This window comes from Anomaloglossus baeobatrachus, chromosome 5, assembly GCF_048569485.1.
Source record: "Anomaloglossus baeobatrachus isolate aAnoBae1 chromosome 5, aAnoBae1.hap1, whole genome shotgun sequence".
Classification (NCBI taxonomy): domain Eukaryota; kingdom Metazoa; phylum Chordata; class Amphibia; order Anura; family Aromobatidae; genus Anomaloglossus; species Anomaloglossus baeobatrachus.
The window spans coordinates 395842718-395862349 of NC_134357.1; the positions used below are offsets into that span (position 1 = coordinate 395842718).

General features: G+C 42.1%; 1 protein-coding gene across 2 annotated transcripts in view; it reads left to right on the forward strand.

Moving 5' to 3' along the window:
- The window catches only part of RARA (retinoic acid receptor alpha), a 188479-nt gene that overhangs the window by 6789 nt on the left and 162058 nt on the right, over window positions 1–19632 (forward strand). Inside the window, exon 1 of one of the 2 annotated variants that reach the window (XM_075350152.1) lies at window positions 8535–8694. The exons of the other annotated variant lie outside the window; for it this stretch is intronic. The gene's annotated coding sequence lies outside the window, so the exon portion shown is untranslated. Of the gene's footprint in view, window positions 1–8534; window positions 8695–19632 lie in introns of those variants that run through there. 2 annotated transcript variants of the gene reach the window in all.

Here is a 19632-nt window from a genome sequence, read left to right on the forward strand (position 1 = left end):
GTCTGGGTCTCCCAATTAGGAGCGAAAAAGAAGAAGGGAATTTTGTTTACTTACCGTAAATTCCTTTTCTTCTAGCTCCAATTGGGAGACCCAGCACCCGCCCTATTTGTTCTTAGGGTTTCGTTTTTCGGGTGCACATGTTGTTCATGTTGTTTCTTAAGTTCTCCGATCTTGTTATCGGATTGAATTTGTTTTTGAAACTGTTATTGGCTTTCCTCCTCCTTGCTTTGGTACTAAAACTGAGGAATCCGTACTCCTACGGGAGGGTGTATAGCCAGAAGGGGAGGGGCCTTACACTTTTAAGTGTAGTTCTTTGTGCGGCCTCCAGAGGCAGTAGCTATACACCCACTGTCTGGGTCTCCCAATTGGAGCTAGAAGAAAAGGAATTTACGGTAAGTAAACAAAATTCCCTTCTTTAAAAAACATTCCCTGACACTTTCCCTGGATCACCAATTCACCAATTCATTTATTATATATATATATATATATATATATATATATATATATATATATATATATATATATTATATAAGAAAAAAACACAAAAAACCCATGCATATTTGACGTAGTCCAAGATATCTGACATGGCCCACAAATGGAAACCTGTAACACATAAAAAGACAGAAATAAAAACAAGTGACTGTCCCTTGTTCATCAATTTATTAGAGAGCAAAGTTCTCAGATCCGATGTAGTTCAGCGCTTCCCACGACATTCCTCGATTCTGATGATCAAAGGTTATGGAGCCTCAGAACAAGGCTTATGCGGGCGTCACACGAGACGATCTATCGTGCGATATGTCGTCAGGGTCACGGTTTTCGTGACGCACATCCGGCATCGTTTGTGACGTCGTTTCGTGTGACACCTCCAAGCGACTCTGAACGTTCGCAAATCGCTCACAAATCGTGTATCGTTGACACGTCGCTCATTTTTAAAAAGTCGTTTATTTTTCTTTGGGCCGGTTGTTCATCGTACCTGGGGCAGCACACATCGCTCCGTGTGACACCCCGGGAACGATGAACACAGCTTACCTGTATCCCGCGGCTCCCGCCGGCAATGCGGAAGGAAGGAGGTGGGTGGGATGTTTACGTCCCGCTCATCTCCGCCCCTCCGCTTCTATTGGCCGGCAGCTGTGTGACGTCGCTGTTACGCTAAACGTCCCACCCTTTCAGTAAGTGGATGTTTGCCGCCCACAGCGAGGTCGCTCAGCAGGTATGTACGTGTGACGGGGGTTTAATGACTTTGTGCGCCACGGGCAACTAATTGCCCGTGACGCACAAATGACGGGGGCGGATACGATCGCTCCGGCGATCGCACGATAGATCGTATCGTGTGACGCCCGCATTAGAACGAGGCTCCATAGGCTTTGAGCAGCACCTGCTTACGCTGCGCTCCGTGAGACCCGGCGACTGTAATGTGCAGTGACGTCAGTAATGTTACTGGTACTTTTTGGCTGGGATATGCCCAATAACCATGGACCTTCCCAGCCTCATTATATTCGCTCACAGCTGTCTGCTTTACCTTTCCTGGTTATCAAAAATAAGGGGGACCCCACGTTGTTTTTTTAAATTTATTTATTTGGTTAAACAAGCATAAAAAGCTGTAGAGTAAACTCAGCATGAAAGGCACTAAGGGGGAGGGAGTTTCTAATATGTAGTGGGTATTGGGAAATTATATATCTGTAGGATATCTATTCTATCTAATATCTTTCTGTCATCTATATCTTTATATTATTTTTTTTTCCTTTTGAGATGTGTGCGTAAAAATTGGACGGCATACGGATAGTCCGTGTCCCTTCTGATTTCTTTCTCGCACCCATTGACTTGTATTTGAGAGTCTCCTCCAATATACGCAGCCACATGCAACATGCTGCAATTTTTTTTCCTCAGCCCAAATACAACTGAGGAAAACATTTTCAGAATTGAGTAACATTGGTACAAATGCAATGTGTTTTTTTTATTGCATTACACTCAGCAAATTTATACACAGGTGTGGACAAACCCTTAAAAGCATTTAAATGGAGTTTCTACAATTCCCTCATAGGTGCCCCTGCATAGCTCTGAGGCCTCCGACACACATCCGTGCCGCCGGTACGTGTTTGGCAGTTTTTTCACGTACCGGCGGCACGGAGACACGTGGACCTATGTTTTCACTATTGTATGGACACACGTAAGTATTTTGGAACGGAACGTGTGTCCGTTCCGTACTTACGTGTGTCCGTGATTTTTGCACACTGACATGTCCACGTATTCTCCGGCAGCACGGGTGTCACACGTCCCACACCCGTACAACACGGATGTAGTGTGGCTGTGGTTCTGTGTGACACGCGCCGGAGAACACGTGTCATTAATTTTAAAATAAAAAAACAAATACTCACCTCCACGAGCCCCGCAGATTCTACCGCTGCAAACTGTTCCTGCCGGCCGCCGCTTGTTATGAGCGTGTAAAGGAGGTGGGCGTGCTGTCCCAGGCGCTGATCTCCGCTCGGCCGGAAGCAGCGTCAGCAGGGAGTGGGCGGGGCTGGAGCCGAAGATCAGGACCCTGGACAGCAGCGCGGACCACGTGAGTATGTAAATTACCTGTTCTCCGTGTGCTATCACGGATAGCACACGGAGAACACACGTGGACCGCACGTACTTGAGACACGTACTTACCTCACGCAACACGCAGGGAAAATACGTGTCTCGCGGCACGTGCGTGTTTTTAACGGATGTGTGTTTCAGGCCTGAAATAGTTTTATTCATTTCCTGAGCTGCATGCAAATTGCCCCGTCTGGTCCCATGGGCGAATCCAGATGAAACTCAGCGCCACCCTGGTCCCTTCAAACACTGTTTCTTCTGCCTGGATGGAAGTGGACGACGTCTCCTACGTCATCCACACAGTACTTGAAGACATGCGCTTACACACTGAAAACAGAGACCTGTGCAGGCGCACATCACTCTGCCCTACTGAAGAGCCAGGGAGCTGGTGACATACAACATACTAATGAAGACGACTCGAAGTTTTGCTCCTGTGCAGTGGAATACTAAGGACCAAGGGGCATTCACTGCGAGTGGGAAAAAAAGCGATTCCGGCAGCTAAATAGGAAAGGGTTCTTTACAGTTAGAGCAGTCAGACTGTGGAATGCCCTACCACAAGAGGTAGTAGTGGCAGATACTATAACAGCTTTTAAAAAAGGGCTGGATGATTTCCTCAGTGCACACCATATTGTTGGTTATAAATGATTTAGTGACAAAAAGTATAATGGGTGGAGGAAGGTTGAACTAAATGGACCTAGGTCTTTTTTTCAACCTATATAACTATGAATCCGAGAATGGCAGGGTGAAGTAATGTAATGCGCAGGCATCTGCTTCAGTTGTACATCATCAGCTCCATGGCTGCTCAGCGTGAGGAGCGCCTGCGCGAGTTTCTGTTTCCACTGTGCAGGCGCCTGACTTTGCGTATTGTGTGGATGACAAAGAAGATGTCTTCCACTTCCATCCAGATAGAAGAAACCATGTTTGAAGGGGCTGAATTTGCCCATTGGACCAGACAATTTACATTCAGCACGGGACGTGGATTAATCATGATTTTGGACATATGTAGCGGCACCTATGAGGGTATATAATAGGGGATGTAGGAAACTGATTCACATGATTTTAAAGGTGATGGGCAGGATTTACAAACATAAAACTGGTGACAGGTTCCCTTTAATTTGTGCATTTTTCTGGTTAATTTTTTTCCGGCATAAGGCTATAATCTGGAGCCCGAAAAAATACATTTAATTGTGTTTTCAGTTTTATAATCTCAGCTTTTATTCACTTTTATAAAGAGTCCTATCTGCACCACATTGTTTTTATTTTTTAAAAGAGTCAAATCTGCACCACATTATTTTTATCCTCTAAAAGAGTAAAGTCTGCACCACATTGTTTTTATCCTCTAAGAGTCAAATCTGCACCACATTGTTTTTATGCTCTAAGAGTAAAATCTGCACCACATTGTTTTTATGCTCTAAGAGTCAAATCTGCACCACATTGTTTTATCCTCTAAAAGAGTAAAATCTGCACCACATTGTTTTTATCCTCTAAGAGTCAAATCTGCACCACATTGTTTTTATTCGCTAAAAGAGTCAAATCTGCACCACATTGTTTTTATTTTCTAAAAGAATCAAATCTGCACCACATTGTTTTTATCCTTTAAAAGAGTCAAATCTGCACCACATTGTTTTTATCCTCTAAAAGAGTGAAATCTGCACCACATTATTGTATCCTCTAAAAGAGTCAAATCTGCACCACATTGTTTTTATTTTCTAAAAGAATCAAATCTGCACCATATTACTTTATCCTCTAAAAGAGTCAAATCTGCACCACATTACTTTATCCTCTAAAAGAGTCAAATCTGCATCACATTACTTTATCCTCTAAAAGAGTAAAATCTGCATCACATTGTTTTTATTCTCTAAAAGAGTCATATCTGCACCACATTGTTTTTATTTTCTAAAAGAATCAAATCTGCACCACTTTACTTTATCCTCTTAAGCCAGCTTTACACCTTACAATTAGGTGTGCAATCTCGTATGCGATGTGACACGCCCAGGTCGCATATGCGATTTAATGAGATTGCACGTAGGTCGTTTATTTGCTGTCACACGTGCGTTAGTAGTCTATGTTAAATTGATCAATTTTGTGTGCGATCCTTTAGATCATGTGTTCTGTGACGTATGCATTGGGCACCCTTTTTTAATTTATTTATTTTTTTATTTATTGACTTGCCAAGCGTGTGTAATGTGTAGGGATATGTTTTTACTATGTCATCTGCCATTCAGCTCTGCTACATGGCCGCTAACAGCAGACACAGACAGCCATGTAGCAGAGCTGAATGGTAGATGACAGCAGACACAGAAAGAGCCGCACGATCAGAATGAACTCGGGTTAACTTCACCCGACTTCATTGTCATGCTGCGGCTCTGTCTGTGCCGCGTCCTGATTAGCGGTCACCAGTGAAGGACTCACCGGTGACCGCTAATCTCCTGAGTAACTGAATTGAGTAGCCCTCTCTCATATACTCACCAATCCCCGATCCCCGACGCTGCACGGCATTCACACTGCTCCGGCGGCTTTTACTATTTTGAAAAAGCCGGCCGCTCATTAAACAATCTCGTATTCCCTGCTTTCCCCGCCCACCAGCGCCTATGATTGGTTGCAATGAGACACGCCCCCACGCTGAGTGACAGGTGTCTCACTGCACCCAATCAGAGCAGCCGGTGGGCGTGTCTATACTGTGCAGTGAAATAAATAATTAAGTAAATAAAAAAAACGGCGTGCGGTCCCCCCCAATTTTAATACCAGCCAGATAAAGCCATACGGCTGAAAGCTGGTATTCTCAGGATGGGGAGCTCCACGTTATGGGGAGCCCCCCAGCCTAACAATATCAGCCAGCAGCCGCCCAGAATTGCCGCATACATTAGATGCGACAGTTCTGGGACTGTACCCGGCTCTTCCCGATTTGCCCTGGTGCGTTGGCAAATCAGGGTAATAAGGAGTTATTGGCAGCCCAAAGCTGCCACTAAATCCTAGATTAATCATGTCAGGCGTCTCCCCGAGATACCTTCCATGATTAATCTGTAAGTGACAGTAAATAAACACACACACCCGAAAAATCCTTTATTAGAAATAAAAAACACAAACATATACCCTGGTTCACCACTTTAATAAGCCCGAAAAAGCCCTCCATGTCCAGCGTAATCCAGGATGCTCCAGCGTTGCTTCCAGCTCTGCTGCATGGAGGTGACCGGAGCTGCAGAAGACACCGCCGCTCCTGTCACCTCCACGCAGCAACTGAAGACAGCCGCGCGATCAGCTGAGCTGTCACTGAGGTTACCCGCTGTCACTGGATCCAGCGGTGGCCGCGGGTAACCTCAGTGACAGCTCAGATGATCGCGCTACTCACCTCAGTTGCTGCGTGGAGCTGACAGGAGCGGCGGTGTATTCTGCAGCTCCTGTCACCTTCATGCAGCAGAGCTGGATGCGACGCTGGAGGTCCGTGGACTACGCTGGATATGGAGGGCTTTTTCGGGCTTATTAAAGTGGTGAACCAGGGTATATGTTTGTGTTTTTTTATTTCTAATAAAGGATTTTTCGGGTGTGTGTGTTTATTTACTGTCACTTACAGATTAATCATGGAAGGTATCTCGGGGAGACGCCTGACATGATTAATCTAGGATTTAGTGGCAGCTATGGGCTGCCATTAACTCCTTATTACCCCGATTTGCCAACGCACCAGGGCAAATCGGGAAGAGCCGGGTACAGTCCCAGAACTGTCGCATCTAATGTATGCGGCAATTCTGGGCGGCTGCTGGCTGATATTGTTAGGCTGGGGGGCTCCCCATAACGTGGAGCTCTCCATCCTGAGAATACCAGCCTTCAGCCGTATGGCTTTATCTGGCTGGTATTAAAATTGGGGGGGACCGCACGCCGTTTTTTTTAATTATTTAATTATTTATTTCACTGCACAGTATAGACACTCCCACCGGCTGCTGTGATTGGGTGCAGTGAGACACCTGTCACTCAGCGTGGGGGCGTGTCTCACTGCAACCAATCATAGGCGCCGGTGGGCGGGGAAAGCAGGGAATACAAGATTGTTTAATGGGCGGCCGGCTTTTTCAAAATAGTAAAAGCCGCCGGAGCAGTGTGAATGCCGTGCAGAGCCGGGCCGGTGATCGGGGATCGGTGAGTATGAGAGAGGGGGTAAGAGGGATAGACTGACATGGACAGAGAGTGAGGGACAGAGATAGTGACGGACTGACAGAGATTAGTGAATGACAGACATTGTGAGGCGCTTCAGAGCGCAGCTTTTCAGCTGTGCTCTGAAGCGGACCTTTTTTAAGCTGCGGTGCAGAGCGCACACCTGCGCACATAGCCTCAGACATCAAAATCGTATGAGGGATGTCACACGTTACAATTGACTAGGTTCATACAACAAAACGTCCAATGTATGAGGAATAAACGACGTGTATGCGATCACCGTGTTTGCGTTCAATCTTGATCGCACGTAGATGTCACACGCAAATACGTCACAAACGATGCCGGATGTGCGTCACTTACAACTTGACCCCGACGACAGATTGAAAGATTTATTGAAGCGTGTAAAGCAGGCATAAAAGAATCAAATCTGCATCACATTAGTTTATCCTCTAAAAGAGTCAAATCTGCATCACATTGTTTTTATTCTCTAAAAGAGTCAAATCTGCACCAAAAATGCATGAAAGAAAGGCGAAAAGACGGCAAAAATACAGACTAAAACCTCCAAGAGTTCCAGTAGAGTTCTCTAGTTGGAGATTGTTCCGAGCATCTACTATTTGGACAGGTAACGTAAGATGATATCTGCACTCTGTACAGGGTAAAGCCCCCATCATAGGTCAGGGTTGTTCGTACATGTTGTATGTATTTTTTTCACGGATACAGCATGTACCCATTATAATCAGTGGTGCTCTTTGCATGTCCATGTTTTTTATGGCCCATGTGTCTATGCAGATCACACTGAGACCTTTCTGGTATCACGGATGAAAAGTGCCACTACAAGTCTATGGGTCCATGAAAAAAATGTACAGCACTGGGATGATATCCATGTGCCATCAGTGTGCTGCTGTATTTACCATATCATAGGATAGAAGAAGCTTTGCAATTTATTTATCCATTCTTGAAAAACTGTGATGGTAAATAACGGACACACGGACCGTCTACTGATGACACCGGTACTATTTTGTCACATAGACAATGCCTTAAACTGCTACAATAACTACAGTATACTGCTCATGAAATGATTTTTATCTGATTCACATTGCCTTTATGGCACCAACCTATTCTACGGCGGTGTATACAGAATGCCATAACTATACCCAGTGGCGCTCCCAATCTAATTTCTCTATCTCATACACATTAGGGTCAATGTCATAGGGAACCGATTAACCCGTCTGCATCACTAGGCGACTGATAAAAAATAATCCAATTTTCGTAAACGCCAAAATGGTCAGATGTTCCTCCAGCTTTATGGGCTGGAGGGGAGGGGGGATGGGGGGGGCGAAATTAATAGAGTCACTAGGTTGCCATGACTTGGCAAAACAGACTAATGATTACAAAACAAGACAAAGGCCATTAATCACACTGTGTGCCGCTTCTGCCGCCAGTTGAATTCATGTAGCTAATTAGTCGCCAATGAAAGGGTTACTGGAGTATTGACTGTTCCATAACAAACACTCCAGGTCTGAAGATATTGATGGGTTAAAGCCGTGAGTTTAACCCTTGTACTGAAAAGAGATGGGGACATTTCTTCTAGAGGTTTAATGGCAGAATAGCCAGCAGTCTCTGGTATAGTATTGGAGGTGTCAGGGGGTTTGGGAGTTTTCATTTTAACCCTTGCTGTGTCACTAAGCAGGCGGTGTTGTGTACCCTGACTGGCAGTGGAAAGGTTAAGATAGAGGGTGGCAGGTCTAGCTGGTTATGGGGTGGGGAGCTGTGGGAGGTACCGGCAGAGAGGCTGAGCTGTAGGATAAAGTTTCACTATATACCCGCTATGGCTGCAGAGAGAGGAGGCTGACACTACACAACCAGCAGACACAGCCTGTCTCCACTTTGTCTGCCTCTTTTCTAGGACCCTGCAAAAGGCTGGCACACACTAGTGGGCTGCGGCATACCCTCCAGAAGACAGACCCAAAGCAGGTAATAATGGGCACTGGCAGCTGGGGAAATGGGTACATGCGGCAGGGGGAGGGGGTGTCCTGATACAGAATTGTGCCATGAGAGAATATTGAAATGTAAGGGGTCCCCGCTATACAATGGGTACAAGGACATTCCCATGGTCATGGTAGTGGAAGCACAGAACACGTGGATTAATAATTTCATGTAGCGTACATATATAGTATGTGTTGGGCTACACCGTATAGTTAGTTGCACTGTTTACAACAATGATACCTATACAATAGTATATGACGTACGCTAGTGATGAATTATGTGCTGAAATCTTGTAGTTAATATGCAGTGTTTGTTATAAAGTAGCGATATATATATATATATATATATATAATATATATATGCACACACATATATATATACATATATATATATATTTTTATATATATATATATATATATATATATACACACACACACACACACACATACAGATATATATATAATCATGTACATATTTATAAATATTTGGATCTCTGCAGTATACAAATGCTTTGTTTTGTCTATACTGCATTCACAATTTACACATCCTTCTTACTATACTGTTTACAAATAAGAGATATCAGTGACGTGCGAGATCATCTATCTATGTATCTATCTATCTATCTGTCCACTTAGGTCCATGTATCTCAGTTTGATGTTAATCGTATCAGATGTTGATATTTTTTTATATCTTCATTATTGTGAAACATCCCTTATACTAGTCTACATAGACATACATATGCTGGGAACAGTACTGATATTTAGGACGTTGACTGTATTTATGAAAATGTATGTGATACTGATAAACATACCAGCATATACAGTCAATATTAATTCATACCTTACCCTATACTGATCTATAAAATGCAGACGTATACAGAACCATATGCAAGATGTACTGACAGGTGTGAAACTGAACCTCATGGGATTATGTACTCTGGACAATGGTACCCACTGAGACTGAAGTTTATGGGAGAATGTAGGATCATGGGAAACTGACTTATAAAAGAACAATACAGAAGACAAAAAACTGATACAGTCAAAGCTGGATATGACGAGATGCCGCAATACAACAGCTCAAAATCATGATACATGCAAGAATGGACTACACGGAATATGTCAGTGTGTGTGTGCAGTATTCTTCTCCATAAAACACTGGACCATATGGCGTGTGTAAGTAATAGGACTACATAAGATGTGGTAATAATGCATGTATATGAAAGATAACCACATATATGATAGGTCTACATGAGATGTATGTAGACGTATTTCAGGCGCATGCATTTTCACAAAAGAGAACAACGTGAGATTTGATAATGTGTGTATGAAGTACATCTACATACAAGATAGGACTATGAGATGTGATAATGTGTGTGTATGAAGTACATCTACATACAAGATAAGACTATGAGATGTGATAATGTGTCTGTATGAAGTACATCTACATACAAGATAGGACTATGAGATGTGATAATGTGTGTGTATGAAGTACATCTACATACAAGATAGGACTATGAGATGTGATAATGTGTGTGTATGAAGTATATCTACATACAAGATAGAACTATGAGATGTGATAATGTGTGTGTATGAAGTATATCTACATACAAGATAGGACTATGAGATGTGATAATGTGTGTATGAAGTACATCTACATGCAAGATAGGACTATGAGATGTGATAATGTGTGTGTATGAAGTATATCTACATACAAGATAGGACTATGAGATGTGATAATGTGTGTGTATGAAGTATATCTACATACAAGATAGGACTATGAGATGTGATAATGTGTGTGTATGAATTACATGGCATACAAGATAGGAGAACATGTGATATAGTAATGCATGTGTATGAAGGACATCTACATATACAATGTATTTCATACCCCTACATTTTCATAAGACAGAACAACATGAGATGGGATAATGCGTGTGTATGAAGGACATCTACAGACAGGACAGGACTGAGATGTTATAATGCATGTGTATGAAATACATCTACATATATATATATATATATACACGTTAGGTCTACATGAGATGCATGTAGTCGTATTTCATTTGCTTACATTTTCACAAGACAAAACAACATGAGATGTGATAATGCATGTGTATGAAGGACATCTACATATAAGATTGGACTATGAGATATGAAGATGCATGTGTATGAACTAGGACATCTACTTATAAGATAGGACTATGAGATGTGATAATGCATGTGTATGAATGACATCTACATATAAGATAGGACTATGGGATGTGGTAATGTGTGTGTATGAAGTATATCTACATACAAGATAGGACTATGAGATGTGATAATGTGTGTGTATGAAGTATATCTACATATAAGATAGGACTATGAAATGTGATAATGTGTGTGTATGAAGTACATCTACATACAAGATAGGACTATGAGATGTGATAATGTGTGTGTATGAAGTACATCTACATACAAGATAGGACTATGAGATGTGATAATGTGTGTGTATGAAGTATATCTACATACAAGATAGGACTATGAGATGTGATAATGTGTGTGTATGAAGTACATCTACATACAAGATAGGACTATGAGATGTGATAATGTGTGTGTATGAAGTATATCTACATACAAGATAGGACTATGAGATGTGATAATGTGTGTGTATGAAGTACATCTACATACAAGATAGGACTATGAGATGGGATAATCCATGTGTATGAAGTACATCTACATACAAGATAGGACTATGAGATGTGATAATGTGTGTGTATGAAGGACATCTACATATAAGATAGGACTATGAGATTTGATAATCCATGTGTATGAAGTACATCTACATACAAGATAGGACTATGAGATGTGATAATGTGTGTGTATGAAGTATATCTACATACAAGATAGGACTATGAGATGTGATAATGTGTGTGTATGAAGGACATCTACATATAATATAGGACTATGAGATGTGATAATGCATGTGTATGAAGGACATCTACATATAAGATTGGACTATGAGATGTGATAATGCATGTGTATGAACTAGGACATCTACATATAAGATTAGACTATGAGATGTGATAATGCATGTGTATGAACTAGGGCATCTACATACAAGATAGGACTATGAGATGTGATAATGCATGTGTATGAACCAGGACATCTACTTATAAGATAGGACTATGAGATGTGATAATGCATGTGTATGAATGACATCTACATATAAGATAGGACTATGAGATGTGGTAATGCATGTGTATGAATGACATCTACATATAAGGACTATGAGATTTGATAATCCATGTGTATGAAGTACATCTACATACAAGATAGGACTATGAGATGTGATAATGTGTGTGTATGAAGTACATCTACATATAAGATTGGACTATGAGATGTGATAATGTGTGTGTATGAAGTATATCTACATACAAGATAAGACTATGAGATGTGATAATGTGTGTGTATGAAGGACACATACAAGACAGGACAGCATGTTTATGATAATGTGTTTGTATGATGTACATCTACACATAAGACAGAATTATACGAGATTCAACAATGCATGTGTACGAAATACTTCTTTCTGTGTATGAGATAGAACTACTTGGGAAGTGACAATGCATGTGTAAAATGATGGATATGCAAGATTGAACTGTAGGAGATAAGACAGTATGGAATACATACATGGACTACACGAGATAACAATGCAAAGTTATAAAATGCCTACTCATGGTAAAGTGGAATACATGAGCACAAACAGCGTGTGTATAAAATCCTTATGTGTGCTGGACGACGTAGGATAGCGCAATATAAATGTGTATGAATTATACAAACAGGATTGGACTCCATAAGAAAACTGTGTATGGGAGACTTATACATGCAAAATTGGACTACAGCTGATAATGTATATATATGATACTACATATCATATATACATATCATACTACATGTTATAGTGTATAAATAGTCATACATAACAAACCAGGCAATGTGTATACCTAGCATCGCATAAATAGTCCTGCACGATATCAAAAATACTGGACCACAAGAGAGAGAATTGCATAATACTGCCATGTCGGTCCTTATAAAACAGAAACACATGATATGCCTCATCCTATTGGCAGCAAGACTGGACTACAGTACTAAATATGAGAGCTATTAGTGTCATGCTGGCAGAATGTTGTATAACCAACATATATTGTCAAATGGAGTTTATGGGAACCGCTAGAATTGTAATGAGCGCCAACCTGTCAGAAATGTAATCTACATGTGTGTATTGTACTGGAGGATGATGGAAAACACAGTGTACTTGTGGATGCTGGCAAACACCATATAGTGTACTGGAGGATGATATTGGAGAACACTATGGCGTACTAGAGGATAATGGAAAACAATATGTACTGGATGATAATGGAGAACACTATATACTGCACTGGAGCATAATGAAGAACACTATATAGCAGGGGTCCCCCAACCTGTGGCTTGGAAGCTACATATGGCTTGTGGACCCATGATATGTGGCTCGCAGCTGTCTGTCTGCACCAGGTTTAGTAAACAGCTATAAAGAGCATCCAGCATCCCTCAAGATGGTTACCTTTGTGAGTAGCCTCACACAGAAGAGCAGATCTATATGCAGATATACTGACTTATAGGTGGAGAATTGAGTACTGTATTATGAGCTGGAGATAGGATGATACTGCCAGTTAGAGTTGCTTGAAGCTAGGTGCAGTACTATAGTGGCAATACCTAATGTGAGAATACCATATGGAGGTAACGTGGGAACCCCTGGATGTAGCTATACTGCCTCAGCGTGATTTCTCTAATACCTGGAATGGAGCTCTGGGTGTCACTGCTGTGAAGCGGGGACAGAATCTGGATGTAACTACTCCAGGGGCTCTGGATGATGCGCTATGACCCTCTCTAAGAGTAGAATGTGGCTCTTGAGCTAACAGAGGTTGGGGACCCCTGATATGTAGTGTACTTGAAAATAATGGCAACACTGAATATGTATACTGGAGGATAATGGAGAACACTATATAGTGTATGGGAGGATAATGGCAAACACTATGTAGTGCACTGGAGGATGGTAATGGAAAACACTATTGATCACACACATCAGGATCGATCACAAAGAAAAATGCTATAAGGATTAGATCAAGAGCGGAACATATTAACGTACACTATAATCATCACGGAAGAAGGACATTGTGAAAATCTAGGGATCATACTACAGGTCACAATGGGTAGGGCGCAGTGTTGACCATACATGATACATCAAAACAGAACACTGATACAGATTATGTTTGTTGTCGTTTTTTCCCATGTATCTGTGATGGGTAAAGGCTGAACAAGATGACCAAAAGGAAAAAAAAATATCTACTAAGGGAATAAAACTGGTCACTTGTTTATAAAATAATGTGAGAAATCTTAATCCGTCCATACACATGAGAGAATGTTTCTTCAGCACACATAAAGCCAGTTTTCATGGCTCCCCCATACACGAGAGCTGAGCTGATATATTTTCAGCGGGCAAAGAAGAGAAAGCTGCTTCCAGACTTTTCTGGCAAGGCAACAGCTCCATCTTCCCTGAAAACAAAAGGATAAAGCTTTGAAATTCTAACTGCCCGATCCTTCTTTTCCCCTGCGTCATCATCTGGTTTGGATGATTTTCATCTAATGTGTATTTGGACCTTTTTTAGTTCCTGAGAGGGGTGAACTTCACATGTACAGAACTGTGCAAAACTCATAGGCAGGTGTGTAAAAAATGCTTTAAAAATAGAAGGGTCAATAGTTTTAGTAACAAAATCCTAAGTGAATGAACAAATCTGAAATCTAAGTCCGATCATCTCAAAACGGCATGAATTTTCCTACATACACTTCCACACAGTTTTTGTAGGAACTTGGCAGGGAGGTTGTTCCAAACATCTTGGAGAACTAACCACAGATCCTATGTGGATGTACATGTCTGCAAATTGTTCTGTCCAATGCCAGATAGACTGGATGATGTTGCGATAGGTGTTCTGTGGGGACCATATAATGACTGTCAGCACTCCTTGCTCTTGTTTACACTGCAGATATTTCTCAATGACATTAGCTGTATGTTTGGGGTTGTGGTTCTGAAGAATAAATTCAGACAGTCAGATGCCGCCCTGATGGTATTGTATGATGGTAAGTATATGCCTGTATTTCTCAGCATTGAAGACACCATTAATCCAGACCAAATCCATTTGCAGAAATGAAGCCCCAAAGTTGCAAGGAACCTCCATCATGCTTCACTGTTGCTTGCAGACACTCATTATTGTACTACTCTCAGCCCTTTAGATAAACAAACTGTATTTGGTTGCCGCTAAATATTTCACATTTTGACTCTACCGAAGCTCCCATGGTTACAAGCATCACTGGCCTTATTTCCATGACGAAGGTATAGTTTTTTGGCTGCTACTGTTTGGTGAAGTTTGGCAAGAATTGGTCTTCATAGAACTGTAGATGGGTTTAGCTGAGTCCCACTGGTTGACTCTGAGTTGATGGCACTGCTGGACATCTTCCAGTTTTGAAGTGAAGTCACCATGATGTGTCTTTCATCTGCCAAAACACTAGGTTTCCTTGGCTGACTACCTCATCTATGGTTCTCAATGTTGCCCATTCTTTGGTTTCTCTTCAAAAAACTTGAATAACACATCTTAAAACTTGTCTGCTTTGACATCTTTGCCTGGGAGAGCCCTTGCTATTGCAGTATAACTACCTTGTGCCTTGTTGCTGTGCTCAGTCTTTGAGTATGACCTATCTTCCATAATGTCACCTTTGTAGCAGAGCTTGCCTGTTCCTCACCTAGTTTTACACTTCTGAAACAGTTGTTTCCATTTCAGTTAATGACTGTGTTTCAGCCTACATATGAAAATATTGATCATTATCACCTATTTGGTATAACTGGTTACGTGAACACCCCTGACCATAATGCTACAAAATCACTGGCTTTGGGCAAGTGTACCTAGAAGAATTGATGTTCTGAAAGCAAATGTTGGTCGCACCAAATATTGATTTGCTTCTATATTTTTCTTTTGTATTTTCCACTTTATTTTTACTGTACTGTGATTGGTTGTTGTGCCAAAAAGAGCACATAGTTTTGTAAGATGTTTTGATACATGAAATTGAAAACCGATTCCCGACGGTGATCTGTTTGTCAACATCCCAGTAGCCATGAATTAGTTCCTATTACTAAAACCACTAAACTGAGCAATGTCATGTGCATTGTGTCCCAAAAGTGGAAGTTGTGAGTCTTCATGTTGGTGGTTGATATTGAAATACTTGACGACATAATGATGTCACAGGTTTACCCAGTGTCAGATGGGGCAAGGAGACAGAAGAAAGGATGAAGTTGTCCTCCGTCTTTGTAGCTGCTCCTTATTAAGAGTTGTATTGTCTCTTTGGGCGCCATGTTTTTGAGCTTTGTCTATTGTATTTTGGGTGGAAAGGACAAAAATGGTCTGACAGAGATGGTGACCAGAGTATGTTGTGTGTATCTGTTAAATAATGCAACATAAACTAGATAGATGTTTGTTTGTTTTTTTTTAATACAATTTTATCTTGGGATTGAGGGTTTCAGATACTGATTATGTAGATTTTAAGAATAGAAAATGGCCACAGAACTTATTTGAGCTGATGAGAACCAAGTGGTTCTTGACTCCGTGTAGAGTCGGAGAAGAAGAATGAAAAATGATTAGCAACCAATCACAAAGCAACTTTCATTTTTCAGGAGCATTAAAAGAAATGAAAGCTGTGCTGTGATAGGTTACTATGATCAACAAAGACATTTGTAGTTTTCATGAAAAGAAAATGTTTAATAAATTTGGGCCTTGTTTTGCAAAATTATTTAGAAGCCAGTCAGAGCTCATGTTTGCCGTTCTGGGTGTATATTGCTAATCCCTGCTTAACCATCCCTGTATACACTAGCATACATAAAGAGAACTTTACAAAAAGTATTTCTAAAGATCCTTTAATATATGCTAATGAGGCCTGCGACTAGTCACGAGGGAGTTACTTCCCTTGGCTAGTCGGTCCCCTTAGCAAGTAAGCATGCCCCTGTGGGAGTACTAACATGCTAATGAATGCGCATCGTCAGAGGCATTTTTAATCTCACCGCTCTCTGCTGCCACCTTGCCCAACGCTGGATTTCGGCTCCGTGCAGATGATTAGGAGTCCCGGACTTACAGTCATGCATACTATGAAGCCGGGTGTATGTGTCCCGGATTCAAACTGGTGTAGTGCGCATGACCGGGCATCCGGGAATGTTCTTATCATGCGCACTAAGCCAAAAAACAGCAGTGGCAGCAGAGGTGAGCGCGACTATGCCTCTGACACTGCACATTCATTTGCATGTTAGCACGCTCCCAGGGGTGTGCTAACATACTAAGGGGGCCCGACTAGCCAAGGGAACTATTGCCCTTGCGACTAGTACCTGGCCTCATTAGCATATTATATTATATAGGATCTTTAGAAATACTCTTTCAAAAGATCTCTTTATGTATACTACTAGATACAGGGACAGTTAGGCAGGAATTAGAAATATGCACCCAGAACTGCTCTATCTGTAGAACGGCTCTATTCACTTCTATAGGGAGCTCCAAAAATTGTCAATCTATCATTCATTTATGGCATATCTCATGGCTGTCCAATATATGAATATCTTTTTAAATGGAAAGATTTGTCTAATATTCTTTTGTCCGTAGTTTACTGCATGTGTAGCTTCAAGATAGAGGTTTTATCAAGGATTTCAGAAGGAGATGGCTGGGAGCAGTAAAGTGTGTGAGCCATCTTCCGAATATGATTCAGGGTGATTTTGCTGTCGTTAAGAGCAAATTTCATTAAGCTTTTAGTTTACAGATTACATTTTTTTGTCTGTATACAAGATTCAGTAACCCAATAACCACTGTGAAAATCCGAGTGAAAAAGAATAAGGGTATGTGACCACATTGCAGAAATTTCTGCACCAAATCTGCATCTCTTGGTAGGAAAAAAGCAGAGGCAAAAACGCGCTTTTTGCCTTGTTTTTCTATGTGTATTTGATGCATTCTTTTAAGCGTTTTTTTCATTGGTTTTTATGGGGAAAATGCAGCCAAAAACACAGAAAGAGTTGGCATGCTGCTTCTGCACCAAATCTGCAAAGAGAAAATCTTGAATCGGTTCTGAACACTTCAGGATTCTCATTGACTTTGGTGTCATAAAAATATGCTTGCTGTTTTGTGACAAATCTGCAACCAAAAACGCATAAAATAATGCAGCAAAAACCCAACGTGCGCACATGACCTAAGACTCTGTTCTTGGATCAAGTTGATTGTAGTTAAACCGACATAAAGGTTGTAATTGGGAAAGTTTGAAATGTTATGCAGATTCCAAATCTTTATTAATTTTCCCATTCACGGTAACATACCATATATCTTAATTGTGGACTTTAACACATTTGAGGAGTCCCTGCAAAGCTGATGGACTGGAATTGTACCAGTAAAGGATTACAGTATAGGCCCCCATAGACATTAGACTAAAGTCAGACGATATTGGTGGGATTGGCAGCAGTCTAATGTGTATGGGTGCATCACGACCCTTCCACAGCAGATGATGTTGGTAGAGATAAGGATCTGGCCACTAGAATTTTAGCAGTCTATCTTATTTGTTCAGCGCTGAGTTATGCATTTGCAAGAGGAGCCTCTGCAGAGATAGCTGTCGACTGAGCAGTCATCTAATATGTGCGGGTACCTTACGTATACTGATGAGCAAAAGGGTAACAATATGTTGAATTTTTAACATTTAAACTCCATATCTCAACGTCCACTATGGTTTTGAACATGTGACTACCTTCATTTCATAGACCAGGGGTGGGGAACCTTTTTACTGCCGGGGGCCATTTGGAATTTCCTACTAACCTTTGGGGGCCGCACAACATTATCAACCTGAAAAATAACCCTGCTATATTTGGTCAAACGATTAACTCACCCCTATTGTGGTGGCCGGAGCTGCTTCTCTTTGGTGCGATTGTAATGTTCGGTGATATTGATCATCTTGTTTCTCACAGCTGCTTTTCCAGGTTTGTCTCTGTCTGGAGATGCTGGGGGCATACACATCACAGGAGGGGCCAGGGCGCATAAATTACAGGAGACACTGGGAGTACACATCACAGGAGGGGCTGGGGCATATACATCACAGGAGGGGCTGGGGCATATACATCACAGGAGGGGCTGGGGCATATACATCACAGGAGGGGCTGGGGCATATACATCACAGGAGGGGCTGGGGCATATACATCACAGGAGGGGCTGGGGCATATACATCACAGGAGGGGCTGGGGCATATACATCACAGGAGGGGCTGGGGCATATACATCACAGAAGGGGCTGGGGCATATACATCACAGGAGGGGCTGGGGCATATACATCACAGGAGGGGCTGGGGCATATACATCACAGGAGGAGCTGGGGCATATACATCACAGGAGGGGCTGGGGCATATACATCAGTAGGGGGCATGGACAGCCCTGGCGGTGGCACAGACATGACTGGGGACACGCACAGCACTGGGTGGCAGCACGCACAGCACTGGGTGGCAGCACGCACTGCACTGGGTGGCAGCACGCACTGCACTGGGTGGCAGCACGCACTGCACTGGGTGGCAGCACGCACTGCACTGGGTGGCAGCATTAGGGAGACAGACAGGTCTGGGGGAACATAAACATCAATAGGAGAGCACGGACTGGGGAGCATAGAAAGCAGTGGGAGGGTACAGACAGCAGTAGCGAGTTAAGAGCACTGAGGGGTGGCACACAGCACTGGGGAGCATGGACAGCATAAGGGGGACACAGGCAGCACTCACCGTGGCATGGACAGCACTGGTGGCAGCATGGACAGCATTAGGTGGTGCGGACAGCACTGGTGGGGGGGCATAGACATCACCC